Below are 20,837 nucleotides of genomic sequence, written 5' to 3'. Positions count from 1 at the left end.
AAATAATGATTTACCATGTTAGTTGATTTTTTTTTCATGGACAGAAAAAGCATTAAGTAGAAGAACATATGGCATTTCTGATTTACAAGTGGGTGCAATCTGTTCATAATGCATCAGCAGCTTTTAATGCTAATTATATTAGTATGCCCTGCCCGTCACATTTTGATTGGGCGAGTTGAACCACGTGACTGACCACAAATACACAGTAATGGTTTGTTTACATGTGAATATGAATAATAAGATTAACAACTGAAAGTATCGTAACTTTACAGCTCAAACGTAAATCATAATCAATCACAAAATAAAATGGAGCACTTGTAGGTCAAGTTGAGATACTTTTTTCTGAAAACATCTCCGGATTTGCCAATTTTTACAGCGCGCGTGACAGTGCGTCGCGTATTGCTCAGTTTCTGGGGCCCAGTTGTCGTTCGCTCCTGAAATTTTCGGAAATTTTGACGGTTTTCTTGGGTTCGCTGATAATATAATGGAAATAACAGACTCCGCTCTGACCATTAACGTTTATTTGTTGGCGCGGGCTCGAGGAAAGCCAAATTAACGGGCTCGGCAAGCCTCGCCCGTTAATTTTTGGCTTTCCTCTCGCCCTTGCCCACAAATGAACGTTAATGGTCAGCGCGTCGCCCACTTTTAATGCTAAATATTTTACAATTTTCTATGTCACCTGACCCAGAATTGGCGCTATTTCGACGTGACACTCTACCAGTTTACACCATTAGCAACGCGTAAACTAGGCGGGCTATTCTTCAAATATGTTAACATAATTGCGTTTCATCCGTAGCATAAACAAAACAAACAACGCACGCACACACACACACACACACACACACACACACACACACACACACACACACACACACACACACCACACACACACACACACACATACATACATACATACATACATACATACATACATACATACATACATACATACATACATGCATACATACATACATACATACATACATACATACATACATACATACATACATACATACATACATACATGTGGTCTTTAAGCACATTTACCTATTGTTGCTCTAATTTAGATTTGTTATATTATTCTGCTAATGTGGTATTTGCAATCATTAGGATTTTACTATATTTTGGAGACAATATCATTAACGCTTGTCTAAGAACAGTAACTTTCGATGATTTATAAACAGTTTCAGAGGCTGCTCTTATTTAGATTTATTCAAACGATGCGGAAATTTCTGCAGTTAAGTGAATTGAAGCAATGTTGTCATTCCGTTCAAAAACATTGACGATAGCTTAATGTTAACATCATATTTGTAGGTTGTTTGGCTGTCGTTTACTTCAGGTAAATATATCTTTGTATCAGTTTAACGATATTTTGACAAAAATGTCGTCAGCATTGCACAGAATTTGCCTTCATATATATAGTTGTGTTTTGTCATATTTTTAGGAAATTAATGGCAATTGTTGCTTGATATGGTACATATTTAGCTTTTTTTCGAAAGTTATTAAATACAAGCTAGAAATAGATACATTTAAGTAGGATCGATTGCCATGAATGTTCGAATCATTTATAATTAAAATGAGTTTATTCTGGGAATCTCTGATAAGACTTTCGAATTTAACAAGTATAGGTTTGACCTAAGTATTACTTTCTTTTTCTTATTCCTAACCGTGTCATGCTAAAAAAATCATGCAAAAGACGTTCCAACAGACTGGAGCAAAATCAGTACTGCATATCGGCAACTATCACCAATTTTGCGAGATGTAACTCTCCTATCGTACGATGTTTTAGCTGTAGTGATTTTATATAATGAAACATTCATGACATGAATATTAAGGTACTATGCGCCTCGAAATTGAAAGCCTTAAACTTGTCCTCAAAACTTTCCTCGAGAAAGTTTTTAATCATTCTGTTTCAAAAACAAGAATATTAACTCTACCTTAATAACTTGAATGTTAATGGCATCTCAACGATATCATTCAAATTTTCAACGTGAATCGATTTTAACCGCGAGCTACATGCCATTCCTTTCAAATAAACAATAAATTATTATGATAATTAATTCAATGAAAATGTATCTACCGGGGAACGGACGCCGATCGATTTACTTGCGCTACATTTACGAGCTCTCACAGTTCGCAATAATCAGACTGAATCACGAAATTTGAAGAAACCTTCGAATACAATAGTTGAAACCTATATTTATCGATAAAACTTCAAATTTGCACCCGTCTACATTATCTGATAATTGGAAACTGTTACATGCGAGTGCTATTGACTCAACGCCAATCTGTAAACAGAATCTTGAAACCGTCGTTCAGAATTAAAGGTTTCAACTTGAAGAAACAATGGGTAAAGGATGTTTATTTTCTAGCAAAACTTTGATAACCTATGTTCGCAGGAACGTTGAACATTGATGTTACGTGTACAGTGTAGTCACTAATCTACTTCATGCACATTGTTATAATGGGCTAGGTATTTAATTAGTGGCAGCGGCCCATCAGCGATTGTAAAAAGGCTTAAAAATAATTACAAAAAAGTGATATAAAATTGATGTTTCCTGGGTGAATGTAATTATTGTGTCGTCGCATTCAAAGTCCACTGATATAATAATGAATTTCCGTCTTCACGCCAATTATTCAATCTCAAAACTAGGTAGACTCAGCTGCGCCTTTTGCCGACAGCGATCTAAATTACAAACGCCAAAGTAAAATCAGAGAAGCGCATTATTGAGGGGGCTGGATGTCACATACTCGTAGCTTCATACAGGGTGTTCATGCTCGCATCATTTTCACTTGAAAGTGTTGATACATCCAACTTTCATGCAGTAGCTCTGACGGTACGTACGAAAACGCATGCTCTGACCCGAACGATGTCAACCCGCTTGCGTTTTACATTTAATCATATAAAGTAAATATTGTTTGTTTGTTTTCTAAAAAGCGTTCCCCATCGAACAAATATTACTGGTATGCTTTATTCATATGCAAGACTGTAGAAACAGAAAGTGTTCCCATGAGGTATTTTAAATTTGACGTTTCACCGAACACAAAGAAAGCTACTGTTAAAGGTCAACAGACATGCGCATACACACAGCACAGTATCATGCACTTTATTTTCCATCTTGCGATAAAACCTTTAATCGTAAAAGGGCCAAAAATGCTAACTTTTGATAATATTTTCACCATTTTCATTTTGAATGTGTACCTTAATTCCTTGTTCTACTCCCCAAAGCATGTTGATATGTACAGTATTCAGCTTGTAAACTCAGCCCATACGTGTGTATACTGCGTTGTTATTGTTGACAAATGACTTCTGGTTCGGACTAGAATTCAAATGTAAACAATAACAATGCAAAAAGTGAGCAGGGATAAATTTCTCTCAGATGAGGCTTTAGTCCGAAGTTACCGCCACCAGAGCAGAATTTGATAACCGGCACGGCTTGTGAGTAAAAGACATTTATAAGTTGAACAGTGATAATTGAGTAATTGTCATCTGCATGTACTTCTCTAAACTTCGACAGAGAAATGGGATGTCAGAGCGAGGCTAATATAGTTTATGTAAACAAAAAAATTGTTGCTTTTTATTGCGATCACTGATAATAATAGTGACCACATAAACACACACACACACACACAATGTAACAAAACTTCCTGGTGATATGAATATCGATAACGAAAGTTTTAAATTTCACTAACACTTTGCTCAGAAACTTACGAGCTATCGTCTGTCTCAAAATGCAGAGACCACAATACTCAACCATTTCAAATTACTATAAATAGAACTTATGCCAGACAAAACAAAATATTGTTCCGCGGACTTTTTTTATCTGACAGACCCGAACAACAAAACTATGATCGAAGTTGTTCATTACGAAATGAAATGTATTGCAATGCATGCTGGGTAAATATATATCACCGAAGAGAAACAACAATAAACTAATATTTTTTATGAATTTATCAATTTGTAATGAAACAAGAACGCAGTCCGCGATGGGTTGTTTTGTTCAAAGGAATAAGTAGTTGCGACTTTGGATGTTTTTATAGTATTTTGGTTTTTGTGCCTTGTTTCAAGGTATACTCTCTTGATTCACTCACCAACGATATTTCAAAATTCAAAATGAAGCCGTGTACAATTTTGACTCCTTGAAGAAAAATATTTCTACGAATTCTATAACAAAAAAACCCCAAAAACCAAGAATCAAAGTGGCAACTTCAGTGCTAGGGATGGGCAATTGGATTTTCGGAAACGAATGTTCAGGTTGTTAACCTGTACAATATCCCATGTTCTAAGATTTAACGATTTTACTTCATTCATTTTTCCCCTCTAAATTATACATGTCAAGACATGTATACTTTCCTCAAACTTTCAAACTTTTTATCGGCCTATCTTCATATAGTGAACGTTTTGTTAATAAAAATCACGCAGCTACAATAAGTTATTGATTTTCTGCCGATTAAACTTAAGAAATTTGTGATCACCCCTCTCAGATCTAACGATCCATCTGCACCTTTCAAACTCAGTCCACGCTAGCTGCAAATCAGAACGGTTTTGAAAGGTTGTAATAGTCTGATGTATTTGGGCACTCATTTTGCGTTTAAAATTCTTCATCATTTGTAAGAATACCAAAACTGTATATTAATTAAGTTAAAAGTTGTTTTTAAGCTTTGTTTTACGGACTAGTACAAGTTTAGTACAGTTGAGCAGATTATAGCGTTTTTTTCAGGGATAATACTGAGGATGAGCTGTACAATAGCGATAGTAATCGTTGCAACCAAATAGATTTATTATTTAATTAATTAAATTAATTTAGTATTAAAAACACGACCAGAATGTTGTTAGTTTTTGCAGCCGCGACGGCTGTAGAATTTGCATCTTTTATTTTACAAATTTTATTTTTGTATATCAGACTACTGCAAAGAAAAGATATAGACATTAAATCATGCGAGCCTCCACGTGGCGAAACACGACACTCTTATGATTAGAGTCTAGGAGAAAAGCTGCTTTCTTACAGTGTGTTAGGGTCGCACGCTTTGCAATAAGGACGGGTTCGTTAAACACCCTTGCACAGTAGGAATCTCGTTGAGTCATGCGTCAGTACATTCAACAAACGACTCAATTTTGTTCCAGTGGCCACTTACTTACGCGTGCGTTGTACGATCATGCAAAAAAAAATCTAAGTCGGCCGTCACTATTAGCTTCGTTAAAATTGCAATTTTTCAATGAAAGTTTTCCTTTTTCAGCTTAAAGATAAGTGTTTTACGTTGGCTTTGTAAAGCTGCTTTCTAAATATGACCCTCACGTCTTTCTCTCTCTCTTGTTGAAGGGTACCATTTCATCTAATGATTTCATTTTAAGATCTCTTGATCTCAAGGAGATGCCAAAATTTTTAACGAGGCTTGAGAAATAAATTACCATTCCTGCTCAGTGTATCGATACTACCATGGTAAACCTAAAGGGGATGACCTACTCTCTCAGAGCTTCTGTCGTTTTTGTTCGTTGGGTGGTAGACGTCCTGCCTTATTCGTAAAGAATCATTTTCGCTAAACTATTACGTTTGTCTTTTGTTTGTGTCTGCGAATGTTAATTTCTTCTCTGTTTACTGTATTTATTTGATTTTTGACGAAACAGATATTATTGCGAAAACTTTAGCCAATGTCCACTTATTGTACGAGATACATTAAAGGTATACAGTCACCTGTAATCTAAATATGCCCATATATGGTCAAAGAGGCGTTCCTTTATTATTCAAAATGCCCATGTGAGGGCGTTATTATTAAAAAGCGGCCACCCGCTTAAAATCTGTGATTGGTTAGATTTTCTCTTTCCATGGTAACTGTGGCAAAATTGGAGCAGGTGACAGTATAACTTTAATATGAAACAAAACAGGAAATTCAAATCTGTAGCGAAGCGTGCACATTAACACACTGATTGAGATACAGATGGGAAGATCTCAAGGGAATAGATAGTATGAATGGCTTTTAGTCCAGTTATATTCCTTTTGTCCTTAATTGGCGGAACATGTAACACAGTCCCAATGAATGCGTAATGGATATCAATCGCGGCGAATTACGTGACTGTTAGGGTGAACACGTGCGCACTTCAAAGTCGTTAAGGTAGTTAGCGCCCCGAAAATAAAAGACTTAAACTTGTGCTCAAACTTTCCTCAAGGAATCTTTCAACCACTCTCTTTCATAATCAAGAATAAAAATCGGGGACAGATTTTAGTACTAGAGAAACAAATAATCCAAGAACTACCGATATTTGAAATTCAAAATGGCCGCCACCCCTTTGTTAACTCTGTAGAGAAAAATAAATTTTTTGAATTTCAAAAACCTAAGCCTGTTAAAAGTTTTCTTGCACCGAGAGCTTTAAAATGAGCCCCCACAAGTGGTATATTAGAAAATAATTGTAAAAGTTTGAGAGTCAGAATATCTGTCCTCAAGCCGCATTATACCTTAAGTACGTACCTGATATGAAAGAGACCACTTGTCACGCTGCCAGTTGCTGCTTCGTGTTAAAGGTACATGTAGGAAGGCACACTGCTCATGCAAAATATTCTGTAGATTTCGAGTCCAGAGACAACATTTGGATTATTCTGTTTGAGGTGTTCTTTTTTAGATATTTTAGAGATGAGGTGTTTCCATTGTCGGCCGATCGGTGCAATAAAACATCATACACAAAGGTTACGTGGTTAGCTTCGGTGTTGCTTCGTATGGTATAATGAAAAAAATCGTCGTTTACTGCAGCAGGAATGATCTGTCACGCTTGTAATTGTGTGCCTACATGAACACTCGGAAAGTCAACGAGAGAGAGAGAGAGAGAGAGAGAGAGAGAGAGAGAGAGAGAGAGAGAGAGAGAGAGAGAGAGAGAGAGAGAGAGAGAGAGAGAGAGAGAGAGAGAGAGAGAGAGAGAGATGCATATTAGGTCTGATAGAGACGCCGATACATCTAGAAAGAGAGGATGTAGGTAAATTATGCCTATACCTATACACAGACATACATACATACATACATACATACATACATACATACATACATACATACATACGTACGTACGTGCGTGCGTGCGTGCGTGCGTGCGTGCGTGCGTGCGTGCGTGCGTGCGTGCGTGCGTGCGTGCATGCATGCATGCATGCATGCATGCATGCATGCATGCATGCATGCATACATACATACATACATACATACATACATACATACATACATACATACATACATACATACATACATACATACATACATACATACATACATACATACATACATACATACATACATACATACATACATACATACATACATACATACATACATACATATAAATGCATTTTCACGGAATACGTCGGGCATTTTATGTTTGAATAGTTTCGTTCTAAATGATTAGCATATCACCTTCTGATTGTCACTAATCATCTGAAAAGAGATATACTACTATCAATTTGTAAATTTTACAACAAGGGAACTTCGGATCTTATTAATCTCGATACACCATTTTCCCAGTGTGTCGATATCCTTATGTCCTCCAATGTTCATTGAACGTTGTTTGCTAAATTCACAAAACGTCACAGTGCAATGAAATATTGGATTAAACCCCGATAATCATGATTCTGAGTTATTCACTAATATTTGAATATATATTTTAAAACGAAGGTCTAACCTAGGCCGAGTCTATGCATGTTATTAATGTATAATTGTAAATCTTCACTCATACGACTTTGACAGGATCTGCAAATACCCGTGCATGGGTGTATCCAACTTAACCTGTGTCTTGTCGGTATTCATTCATTCTCGACTGAGCGACGTTGGTTAGCAAAACATGCGCTTGACTTTACAATCGACGATCCTTCGGGCCTTCTTTGCATAAAATACCGACGTAGCAAATGGCATAGGCAAGTGGAATAGAACAGGAACGAATTACAAGCTTGGAGAACCTTCATTGTTTTCGGGGAGGGGGCCGGTAGAAACCGGTGGGGGTGAGTTTCGCAAAACGGTTATTGAGGGAGTCATATTTCACAATAGATAGTTTGCGAGAGAGGGGGTGTATTATACAAACGATTTTAAGATGTTCTACCAAAACAGAACAGAAAATTGAAAAAAAAATTCGAATTGCAGTTTTATTATGAATGAAGTCTGGGAAGAATATAAGATTCAATCAGCGGCAGTGGTTGTTATGGTTTACCAGCAACAAACTGCACAAATGGTTTGCCGCCATGTAGCGTTATAGGGATAGCAAATATTGGCTTCTCAGTTGTATTAGTCCGAGGTTTCACCATGGCACTTCAATCTACATAAATCAAGTCATCACTCCTTTATAATTATTTTATCAATATCATCAGATCAAACATTTTGACCGGGGCACCACACTTTATAATTGATGAATTGGGAGGGTCATATTTTACAATGAATGCTTTTAGATGGTTAACTTTTACATTTCTCACGTTTCTTAAATTCCCGTGCTTTTCTTTCTATAATTGACGGAGGCTTCCTTGCTAACCGAATGTAGAAGGCTAAAGTTTAAGTGCTGCTTTGACTTCTCATTGTTACCTAAGCAAAGCGGAGGCCATAATAGCACAAGCTGCGCTGTCGACCAACTATCGTATGGCACACGTAATTCACTGCGGCTTCTGGAAACGGAGGGGTTTTGCTCCGCTCCGGCAGCGCGGTCACGCTATGGAAACCATACACTCGACCGGGATCATGATTACTATATAATTGTAAGTTGTTCATAAAACATAGATATTATACACAGGGAAAAGTGATAGGATATAGTTCTTTTATCTGTTCCATAATGCAGTGCGCGCAAGGATATACAAAGCGTACGTTACGCGCAGAACTTTTTAGCGTAGGGTACACGCAGGGTATGTTTCTCATAGAACTCTATGGCAGATTACACCCTGACCTATATTTTTGTCGCTGATGCTTAAAATATACCCAGGGGCATTATTTGGCATGGCAAATTTTGTCATTCTTCTGTAACAATCCGTTGCATATCTCCGAATCACTTCCGGGAAGTTTTACTATAAAAGTTGCTATAGGAAAGGATGAGACAGCCTCCATATATGGAAACCATTTTGTTGTGTAAAGCGGTCACTTTGTGTTCCTTTCGTTCGGGGATGCAAAGTCAAGCGATGAGTCTTCACCAAGGGTCCACATCGAACTACTACGGAAACGATCTTTGAAAAGAATGATCCTCTGGTAGCATGATAGAAGCCTGAAAAGCGTTATTATGATATGCATAAATCTCAGATAATGTACTTTGATTGGAGGTTGCGACAATAGGATTAGGTATCAAACAGAACATGACCCCGCAATGGGGGGCAGGTTTTTCATTAGCTTTACCTCAGGGCAAATTAACTATATTTAAGTCGTAAACATTTCGATTCCAAGACACATTCCCTATAATTAGTTCAATCTAATTATCCTAATTTAGTTGCAATCGTGTTAGTTATAACCTTGACGATCGAGAACATGCAATGCACATCAGGTAAGTGTAAGCAAACTTCAAGGGATTCAACAATTTATTTGGAACTGTCACGTGGTAGTAGTAGAGTGATTTAGGGCGTCTGCATCTGAGTAGACCGTCGGGATCAGAACACACGGCATACGGTTTGAATACTCTGAGCCATCGTACAATTGCGTGTACATAACACACGTTTCCTTCTGGACAGGTCCTGGTTTGCGTAGCGTTCTATGGCATATGCAGTAGTTACTGGATGGTCATCGCGTTGGACCACAATCTACGCGACACGACAGTCTGCCAAGGTATATATCTTCCATTTCGTAATCACCTTACCCCAATGTATATATAATGTGGCTAACCGAACCACTAAATAGGAAATTACAGCACTCATAACAGCATAGGTACTTGCCCTGTGTCCCCTCCCCGGAAATACCATACCCGTATTTAATTTTATAAATAGGCTCTACTTCCCCTGTCCCCGTACAATGACCTTTCCCTCTCCTCGTTTTTTACCCTTCTACCCTGCCCAACTAGAAAACTAAAATCTGCTCCCTGCCAGCTGACATATGTCTACTGCCCAAGCAAAATTAAAATTTCCCCTGCCCTTAAAAATTCTCCCGGAATACCATTTTCGATGAATAGCTCTGTTGGCTGCACCAGGAGGATCGGCAGAGGCTGTGAACAAGACTAGAGTTTGATGATTTTTTTTCTGCTCCGCTGTAACCAATAATCATGACATGTTGGAGAATGATGGAGTGAGAGTCTAATGAGAATGGAGTTGGATGATTCTTGCGCTGATATACCCAATAACCGTCACACATACTCGACTACGGGAATAATTAACATATCTTGATAAATGATAGTATTCATTGAGTTACCGTTTTGAAAAGCTCTCTTAAATTAATTAAACACGATCGAGAACAACAAGTGTTATTAGAAATGTCTACATTAAAGCTTCCAGCTTGTTTATGAAGAAAAGGTACCATATGTCTAGATTATATGTAGATTAGCTGGCAGTTGGTTGGGTGTTAATTTACCAGCAACTTTGTATTTATTGTCACTGTTTCCAATTAACACGTAACTGTCCGAATACATACAGTCGTCTTACGCAAACTGTATTGACAGCTTGGATAAAATCAGTGTGCGGAGGGACTCTGGTAAAATATGTCAATCTTTGTACCGGACAAAGCGAAAAAAGTTCTTGGAAGGTGAGTCATCTCCGTGACAACAGTGCCATTAAATGAACATTATGTAGTAATAAGACCTAAGAGAAAGGGTCCAGCTTTGAGTGGGTTGTAAGCGGACCTTATAGGACCACAATTACAAACACTATGATCTTTACATATGTCCCGGAAATCAATGACGAAACAGGACGAATCGGACCAAACTTGCCTTTTTTATCATCACTTCGTGGTCAGACTAGGTGGAGATATCCTAAATGACTAGTTACTACACTCGTTTCCACGAAATAAGTTTGACACGAGGCAGTGAACATAACAGATCTAGGCCAACAAATGAACATGAGGCAGTCAATCACTTTTCTATTTTGTCTGTCATGGCGGCATTGCCATGTGAGAGAGATACATGATAAGAGTGTAGAGACTCCCAGTCTTCAAAGTTAAGATAGAACGCGACTCGGGGACAGATGTCAGACTCTTAAAATTTCTACAATTCTTTTCTGATCTACTACTTGTGTGGATTCATTTTAAAGCTCTTGTAGAATGAAAAACGTTCACCGGCTTCGAAAACCCACAATCTAATTCCCCCATAGAGTTAACACAGGAATGGCCGCCATTTTGAATTTCAAATATCGCAAAATGTTTGGTAATTTGTTTCACTAGATTATATGTAGATAAGCTGACACTTGGTTTGGTGTCAATTTGCTAGCAACTTTGTGTTATACAGTCGTATTACGTAAAATGTATTGACGTTTAGCTAAAATCAGTGTGCGGAGGAACTGTGGAAAAAGACATCAATCTTTGTACCGGACAAAGTGAAGAAAGTTCTTGGAAGGTGAGTCATATCCGTGACAACAGTTCCGTAAAATGAACATTATGTAGTAATGAGACCTATAGGAGAAAGGGTCAAGCCTATGAATGGGTGTAAGCGGACCTTACAGGACAACACCAATCACTGTGACCGGTACATATATCTCAGACCTAACTTATGAAACAGGACGAATCGGACCCAACTTTGCATGTTTTATCCAGTACGCTACAACTATGCGCTTCGGCGTTGCGGCGTTTTATGTAATACATGCAAGGTGGCATAACATTGGCTCACATACACAATACTTTCTTCTACATACACACAGAGACTTGCGATCTGTTATCCTTTTTGTCATTTTATCTGTCGGTATCTGTCTACGTCTCTCCACCCCCTGTGTCTGTCTTCCTCAGAAAATAAGATTTTAACGCGGGATATGGAACTCCACTGCTCCGATTTTGCGTTGAGACCAGCCATAAATAAACGGTTTTGACCAAGGGTTTCTTTGTTACATTTATCTGGCATTTTAGTTCAGTAACGGTGACTGTGAAAAAAAACACTGTAAAACAGACAGAGGCAGCATTACGCGTAACTATGAATGTCATTCGACGGTCACATAGTAGCCGACTGCTTCAAAAAACGTTCTAGCCCTGTCGAGTATTACACCACGTGTGTGGTAACTAATAAATCCACGGTAAATTGATTTCACATGATATAACATGTCACATATCCTTGCAACAGTAACAAGTATCCCTCTTTGTCAATTATAGACCATTCAGAGCGAATGACACGTCATTTAGAATACCTAATTAGTAGGGCGTGAATTTGCGATAAATATTTAAGCACCAACATGCGAGTGTCGGATGCACGATGTTACAGACGTGACGTAACCTCCCTTTAGATGTCATGTGAAAGTGGGTCGTGTGCAATGAGTCAATCCTTATAAACTGTGGTGCACCAGGCGATGTTCAATCACTGGGCGGGACTGGAATTAACGAGACCAAATCTGAGTCTTGCACTAGGTTTAAGTAAGAAGATGCTGTACAGCGACGTTTGACTCGGAGACTCTTTTTAAGAGCAATTGTAATTTTAAGGTATGTCCATACGCTTTTGGTTGATGAAAATGAGGATAGTCAACTTGAGAATCATCATGTCCTTTCTAAAATGTCTTAACTGTAAAGGATACGTGTCAAAAGCTCTGGGTTTAACGTTGTGTTCGCAAGTGATTGCCGGTCTCTTTTCAGACTGTATACCTGACAAAATTATATCAGAGTCGTTTCATGTCGATCTGCGCGTAATGTTGCATTCAACGATTTCAATCGGTCGAATTCAATATGCATACTACTTACGCTCGATTTGAGCGATTGTATTTGTCAAAATGAATTCTAACTTGATAAAAAAGGTTAACTTCATTATGGCAATGCATCGACATGAATGAATTCTGAAGCAACGTGTACCGCAGCAAGATTACTGATGGAAACAAGGTAGTTGCAGGAGAAGTTATCGTGCCAGTGGACTGTGTTAGAAAGACGCTGCCAACCACTGTTGCGCCATTAAGCTCGTTTTATAGGGTAAAGTATTCCGAATCAAAACCAACTATGGTTTTGAAAGACAGTACGATTCAGAGAGAGGAGATGAATTATGTACACTAAAGTGACACTAATAATCCAACACTAATAATCCAACCGCAGGTCATAGGTCAGCAGTGGTGTCCCCCTCAGAATACATAAAGTTCTGAATTATTTTGAATTAAAATAGAGTCATTTTGTGGCCATTTAACAGTGTTTTAAACAGAGTTACCTTGTCAACAGAGACTAGGAAACATCAAATCAGGTCCAATAATCGTTATCATTCAAGGTAACTAAGAAATTTACCAGGTCCAAGGAACATATTGAAAATGACAAAGGCAATGGGGTCATCTTGAACCACAAAATAGTGGTGGTACCAGGTGTCCGGAATGGGTAAGCGTACCCTGTCAGCTAGCCGCACCCGTCAAGATTGACCCAAAGCGACAAATCCATTGTTATTTGGTGAATTCACCAAATTACTTTTGTGAGTCAAAATTTGGTATGCTGTCACTCATCATTTGAGTAACAGACAGGTCATATTTTGATACAACATCTCCGTATCTACCGTAGAACTTCTTAAATGATTTCACTAATCTACTTTCTGAGAATCCTTGCCTCACTAACTTTTGAGCTAAAAGGCTGTGTCTAACTCGAAAGTCTTCATATGAATTGCATGCTCTACTGTATCTAAGGAGTTGTGAAATATACACACCATAAGCTGGAGATGATGGTATATTGCTCGACAAAAAGGGAAAGTTTATGATTTCAAAATTGAAATCGTCTCTTTTGTCATACAGCTTAGTATATAGTATATTTTGTCTGATTTCAAACAATACGTCTAGGTATGAAGCCGAGTCCACACTGTCAGTTGTTTCTTTCATTTCTAAATCATCTGGGTAGATGTGGTGTAGATAATTGGATATACCAGGATTGTTTAAACTGATTAGATCATCGATATATCTGTAGGTGTTGTTAAATCGCTTGGCAATCCTTTTACACCCAGATTTCTGAAGTGATTGTATGAACTCTGCTTCATACGAATACAAAAATAAGTCTGCAAGAAGTGGGGCGCAGTTTGTGCCCATGGGAATGCCTATGGTTTGCCTGAATGTCATGCCAGCAAACTTGATAAATATGTTGTCAATTTGGAAATATAGCATTTGAATCACCTCAAATCACTGTATTTAGTTTGGCATCGCTGTTGTTGGTGAAATAGCCCAAGTTGCGCTTGATGGCAATGTATTCATACCTACGACTACCATTCTTGTAAAAGAAGGCTTTCTTCACGAGAGATGATAGCCTGTCTTTAAGTTTGTTATGTGGGATGGTTGTGTACAACGTTGAAAAATCAAATGTGTGGATTGAATTGTACATGTTTTTGTTATTTTGTAAAATATGTAACAATTCTTGGAGTTCTTTAATATCCACATTTGATTGACCCCAATAGTTTCATAAACTTTGTCACAATACCGTACCAAAACAGATTTAATGGTTGATAAAATGATGGTTAAAGTTGTGACAAGCGTTTTGTTGTACACTTAATGGAACCAGCTATGAAACGTTGTTTATAGGGATTCTTATGGATCTTAGGAATCAAATATAGATTAGGTAATACCTTGTCATCTTGCGCTAACTTGATGACAAATTCACTCAAAACTGTTGAATGGTTCTGCAATATTTCCTCTTCAGATAAGGTTTAAAGAGAGAATGTTGTGCTACTCTCATCATCTCATAATCTGAAGTTCGTTCTTTAAACATTGAATGTAATATTGCTTGCAGACAAAGATGATGTTGTTTGATGCTTTGTCTGCAGGCACAACAACATATTTATCGTGTAAAGCATCTAGACATTCCCGTACAGAAGGGTCATCAAAGGCAGATGTAGTGTTGATGACAGTATGTGAAGAACTAAGACGTGAAATGCGAGATTTTACCTTATCACGGACTGTGCGAAGCCAGTCCGAAAGACATCCAACGTCTTCGTCTTCGAGGGCAGCCCACTTTTTAGCATAAGCCTCAGCAGCATCCATGATTAACTTAAAGTTAAAGTTCCAGTTTACTTTGGGTGGCTCGCGATATTTTGGGCCAAACTGGAACAGCTGCCGAAGCTTATGATGTGTAACTATCTTCATGTCACCTGTTATTATATGACCGTGAGGTTTGTAACAAAAGGGAGATGACATACAATCACAAGTACCATCATGAACATTGTTCCCGATATCAATTTCTTTCAAGACCCTATTGTAATTAAACAATTTCCTACATATGGTCTTAGAATAGGTATAGGACACTATAGGAGGGTCTTGAAATGTAAAATGGGGAAAAAACCAATTGTAATTGAAGCTCCAGGTTATATTTGGAAACTTTTTCGACACCCCTCTGTCAATGCAAAGAAAATCTAAATACAGCTTCAGTATATGCATATATATGACATGCTGATTAAGTGTTTTGAATTTCTAAAACTCCAAGAGTTTATGTGATACCGGGCCCATTGTCAAGGTATGGATTTTAAAGTGGATGCAGCGTCATTTTAAAATTGATAGATGTATCCCATGATTATCAAATAACATGCTTTGACAGACAAAATAAATCATTAATCAAACCTATTAAGACAAATGTTAAGTATGTACATTGTATATTTAAGGGCGAATGAGCAGCCCTTATTCATTACATTTCGAGTGTTTCGCTTGAAGATGTTAAACTTAGAAAAATATAAGAGGTTGCCGTGTAAACGCTTTGTGTATAACAAAAAATGTTGTCGACAAGTCATGGTAAGCCAGGCCCATTATTGTCGAGAACAATATGACACATGAGGGTACGTGAATACTCCAGCATGATGTTGCGAGTGATGCCGCGACTCTGTAAGAGAAACACAATAAATAATAACACCGGTGAAAAAGTCGAAGTGCAAATTAGGTACAAATTCCAGGGAACTTATCAGTTATAATAATAATGATGATAACAAGCTGTGAATGGCTATTAAGGTAGTATGCACCTAGAAAGTAAAAGACTTAAACTTTTGCTCTAACTTTCCTCAAGGAATCTTTCAATCATTCTCTTTCAAAATCAAGAATAAAAATAGGGGGTCACCATGCAAATTTTGGTACTAGAGAAACAAATTACCCAAGACTTACCGATATTACAAATTCAAAATAGCCGCCATCCCTGGGTTAACTCTATGGAGAAAAATAAAAATTTTCGAATTTCGAAAAACTAAGCCATGGAAATGTTTTCTTTCACCAAGAGCTTTAAAATGAACCCCCACATGTTGTATATCAGAAGAGAATTGTAAAAGTTTGAGAGTCCGAATATCTGTCCCCGAGGTGCGTTCTACCTTAAAATGCAATGAAATCAGATGTAATTGAAACGGTACGAAACGAAAACGAAAAGTAATGACAGAAGGTATCATTTTCACTACATGTTGTCTTGTAATATTTTTGTTTCCTGCCGTCTGTGGTTGGATGTTTTCCAAAGTTTGCTTCTTTAAAATAACATGCTCCACTCCCCTATGGTATGAATGGTTCACCTCACTGCTCAAAATGTAGCATAGGAATAAATGGGGTTCGAAAATTCCTTTAGAAAAATGTTACATGTACCCTGGTATTCTTGGCACGCTCTGTTTAAGTGCAGCTCAGTTCTAAATAATTCCCAGGGACATCCCTTTCCTCTTCGATGTTGGTTTGATTACATTGAATAGAAAAACTAATGTTTTTTCCATCAACTTTTAAACTTAAGGTAGCAAGGTGACCTTTGATATTTCGTCAATGCAGAGCGTCTCCTTACTGGGCTCTTCGGGTGAAAAGTTCACTGGCTGTGAATCAAAGCAAAAGTCACCAGTTCAGGCGCTGACCAGAATAAATGCTAATCAAGGAATTGATTTCCCCCTTGTGTAAAATGATTGTGAACAGGCTGAATTCGTATAATGTAAATAAATATACGCTGAGTGAAAAAAAATTCAAGAGCTATTTCTTTACTGTCTGCATAAAAGACCCCTCTGCCTCTTCAGGGTGGAAAACCATGTCATTCACTTTTAATTGGCCATTGATTGATCAAAGCTGTGAACAGGTTTTGTGGTATCTTTGAATCGTTACCATGGAGATAAATCATCACGTACAGTCACATCATGTAGTCCTTCGTGACATGTTGCAAAACACTACCACTTTTATTTTCAATGAATGACCTGTCTTTCGACTCGCAGGTGGATGTCATTGGCAGCTTTTAATCCTTTTGAGCACTTCGTACTGTACGCAATTATCTCTTTTGAAGTGTACGTCACGGTTCAATCTGAGAATTTTGGTACTCATCGTTCAAAGACATTCAAATTACTCGCAAGAAGGTAGTCCCCAAACGTTATCCTGCGTAAACGTCTTTCAATTCAAATCGTTACAAGAAATTCAAGCTGAGCAACTATCCTGCCGTTTCACGTCGGCAAAGCCTTACTGATAGATCGCTTATTGCGCGGCTTTACAAGCCAGCATTTCCCCAATGGAAAGACCAACTCAAGAGAAAGCACGAGGAAAACAAATAAAACAGCTGTGTGACGTCAAGTGAGCTCCGGTAGACCTACTGATGCATGCCGTCAGGATTTGTCATGTAATATGTATAGCTGACAACGTTGAATCCATCGTCCGAATCTATCATCTGGCGTGGAATTTTGCATTGTAACACTCGTTGGACCCATAAATTTCAATCCACAACCGATATGTTTTTCGTTAGCAAACTGTCATGGCGTTGATAACATAGGGATAGTATTGCCAGGGGCATTTGTTGGTGAGTATAAACTTAATATGTTTTATTCGACGGTATCACAACTTGTACACCGTTATTTTCAAGGGTCCATGAACCGACTGTAGTGAGAAACTGGGTCGACACAACTACGCACGCGGTTGAAGTGAAGGTGATATAAATTGTACTCTTATAAATGTGAAAGTTGTAAACTTTTGCTCATACTTCGTTTACGAATACGCTATTATACTCCATAACTATAAGATTATCTATCAAATGTATTAGTCCAAAGGCCCTAGTTTTCTCTGCAAAATTCTGTCTATGGAAAGCGTACGTGGTAGTCGAAATTCAAACTGACCTCCATTCTCTGTCATGTGTCAACGCTTGGGGAAATTGCGAATCATTTATTTTCGCTAAAAGGACAATGGTTAAAAATTGACCATTTAAACATGTTTCAAAGTATGTTCATAGAAGTCGTTAACAACCAACAAATTGTAACGTTTTGAACAACAAAAATATGTTCTTGGGCATGTTGTAGACCCTCCGTATGCGTGTTGATGGCTATTTAGACTGTTACACTAGACGACGCTCTTCCTCTCTTACACAGACGGTTGAGAACGCTCTCTGCTGCTATGAAAATCAAATCACGGGCAGATGATAGAGTCTGATATGAAAAGGTTTAATAGCCCTTGAGAACAGCTCTTGCAAAGTACCAACCCACCCGCATACACAGCGCAGACGCCGTTTTGCTCCAGTTCGTATCATACTACATAACATATTAGCCGCAATATATTCCTGCACAAATGGTCTCTTATGTTATACGAGGCACTCAAAACAGTATAGCAAACTTAGGCAGTGAATCAGTCTCCTGAATGCATTCACGTGACATTCAGTTGTTCAAATTTGGTTTACTTCATTTGATAACACTCAATGCTGTAAAAGAACTTCATACAGAAATAAACCAACGCAGAAACACAACACATTAATTTTTTGGGAGAAAAAAATTCGATACCATATGTTGTACCGATCATTCATCAAATTCTGGATAGAATGTCGTTGGAACAAAACCTCTGCAGCTGGTCGCTATTATCTGCAGGCAATTAGCTTTAGCACTTGTAGAAAGACTATTACAGTGACTGCAATGCCGATGAAAATGTCCATACTCATTCTATAAAACATACAATAATGGCACATACTAAATTTCCAAGAAATAATGCCAGAGCGTAACTCAGACGGATCAAGTTCCGTCTGCCTTATATTGAAATACTATGTGTAAAAGTTATTGCCTGCAGTGTGTGTTTTAATTAAAACAGACGTACTAAACTAACGCGGCGACATTGGACTCTTACAATGAAGGTGGTTAGACTCAATATTTGTTTTTAGAATAGTATTACACTTAATAGTGTTCATCTGCTCAGTATATTTGGAAGGACTTGGGCAGAAATACCAAGGAAGAGGGCAGGTGTCTTTCGAAGCATCTCAGTATAAAAAATATCCCACTCTTCAAAAATCTTTTCCAGCAAAATAACAGTGACCCCATTGAGTGTCACAGTCCATATGAATACCTCAAATGACACGCTATATCTATTTGACCTTAGACCTTTTTAGGAGTAGTTTTTAAAGTCTTTGGTGCAAACTATCAACAATTTCCCCTCTACAAAAGAAGCTACATCTGTGCACTTACACATGCTCGACAATTGATATAAATGTACTTGACTAGAATAGGGTGCTTGAAAGTGCATATATGCACAAAGGATTTTATATTAATGGAATTTCTCATGAAATATCATTTACCATACACTGTACATTGTTTAATGTTTACTTTTAAGATTTATTAACATCCTCGAAAAGCAATAAAAGTACGTGCTGTACAACTACAAGCCAAACTATACATGAATGTAAACATTACAACAATTTTCTTTTTAATTTTGATAAGCAAGTTCCTGAAAGTAGCTAATAGAATAATTTGTATTCGAAATGCCGTACCTTTAATCATTAATAAAATAAGAACTGAATGAACAAATGAAAGAATGAAAGAAAGAATGACGGAATAAATAAGCGGATAAACAAGTCTTGATTATTAAATAATTTGATATTGTATTGTATGTTAATGAAATAGATGGATAGATAAATAAATTAATTATTAAGTAAATAAATAAATAAAATAATAAATAGATAAATAAATAAAGTTAAGGTCTAGGATGTTTTAGGATTTTGGTGAATATTTGTGTTTGCTTCGCAAACATTCTTCCAATTGTCGTCCGTATTCATTTTGTTGTGAGCGCCTACATAGACAACAGAGGGTTCCCCCTCTTCTATCTATGGCGCCATTTGCTGTCTTGGTGCTTCAACATGCGTCTGTAACGTGTCCGTTAGTAATTAGCCAGTACATTGAATATCCGAGGACTAGATTGTACTGACTGCAAGTTTCTTCGTAAAGCCAGCTAACAGTGCTCAAAGGGCTGGACATCCGAGGTCTGAATAACCGGCCTACTTCCTCCTGTTTCAAGGGCAGAGGTTAATAATATCCAGCTGTTCTATTCGTCCAAATCAGCTCCAAATGTTGAAAACTGATTTTCAAGGTAACGTGCTCTTTACGTTCAAAAATTATGGTTTACACTTCCACAAATGATTATGAAAAAATAATCTATCACTGCGAGAGTCGTTTTAAACAAAAACATTCATATATTTCCAAGGGTAGAAAAAAATGCAAGATACAGAATTTATCTGTCATCATGTGGTGTAAGGGGCTACTCGTGGCTGGGGTTTTCGTCCTACCTAGTATCGTATATATGTCTCTGTCTATCTATCAATCAATCAATCTATCTATCTATCTATCTATCTATCTATCTATCTATCTATCTATCTATCTATCTATCTATCCTTGTCAGTCTGTCTTTTATCAGTGTATATAGATTGACAGAGATAGATAAAGAAATAGACGGGACGACAATAAAGAATACATATAGAAAGACAGAAAGATTGATACTTCGCAAATGACACAATACTTTGTTGCGTACTTTGACGAAATGATCGTATCGGAATTATTTTCAATAAATAAAATGTGTCTATCTCGGCATGACGTCGCCAGGAAAATAATT

The 20,837-nt window shown here is 37.5% G+C and overlaps 1 protein-coding gene across 6 annotated transcripts in view; it reads left to right on the top strand.

Annotated features, from left to right (window-relative positions):
• Positions 1-20,837, top strand: part of LOC139115294 (prolactin-releasing peptide receptor-like) — a 54,902-nt gene that overhangs the window by 3,813 nt on the left and 30,252 nt on the right. For 2 of the 6 annotated variants that reach the window (XM_070677308.1, XM_070677307.1), the window contains exon 1: positions 12,400-12,537. The exons of 2 other annotated variants lie outside the window; for them this stretch is intronic. The gene's annotated coding sequence lies outside the window, so the exon portion shown is untranslated. Of the gene's footprint in view, positions 1-12,272; positions 12,538-20,837 lie in introns of those variants that run through there. 2 more of the 6 variants (XR_011548087.1, XR_011548089.1) reach the window with 2 other exon arrangements.

Source organism: Ptychodera flava, chromosome 17 (genome assembly GCF_041260155.1).
Source record: "Ptychodera flava strain L36383 chromosome 17, AS_Pfla_20210202, whole genome shotgun sequence".
Taxonomy (NCBI): Eukaryota; Metazoa; Hemichordata; class Enteropneusta; family Ptychoderidae; genus Ptychodera; species Ptychodera flava.
This window is presented reverse-complemented; position numbering and strand designations above follow the sequence as displayed.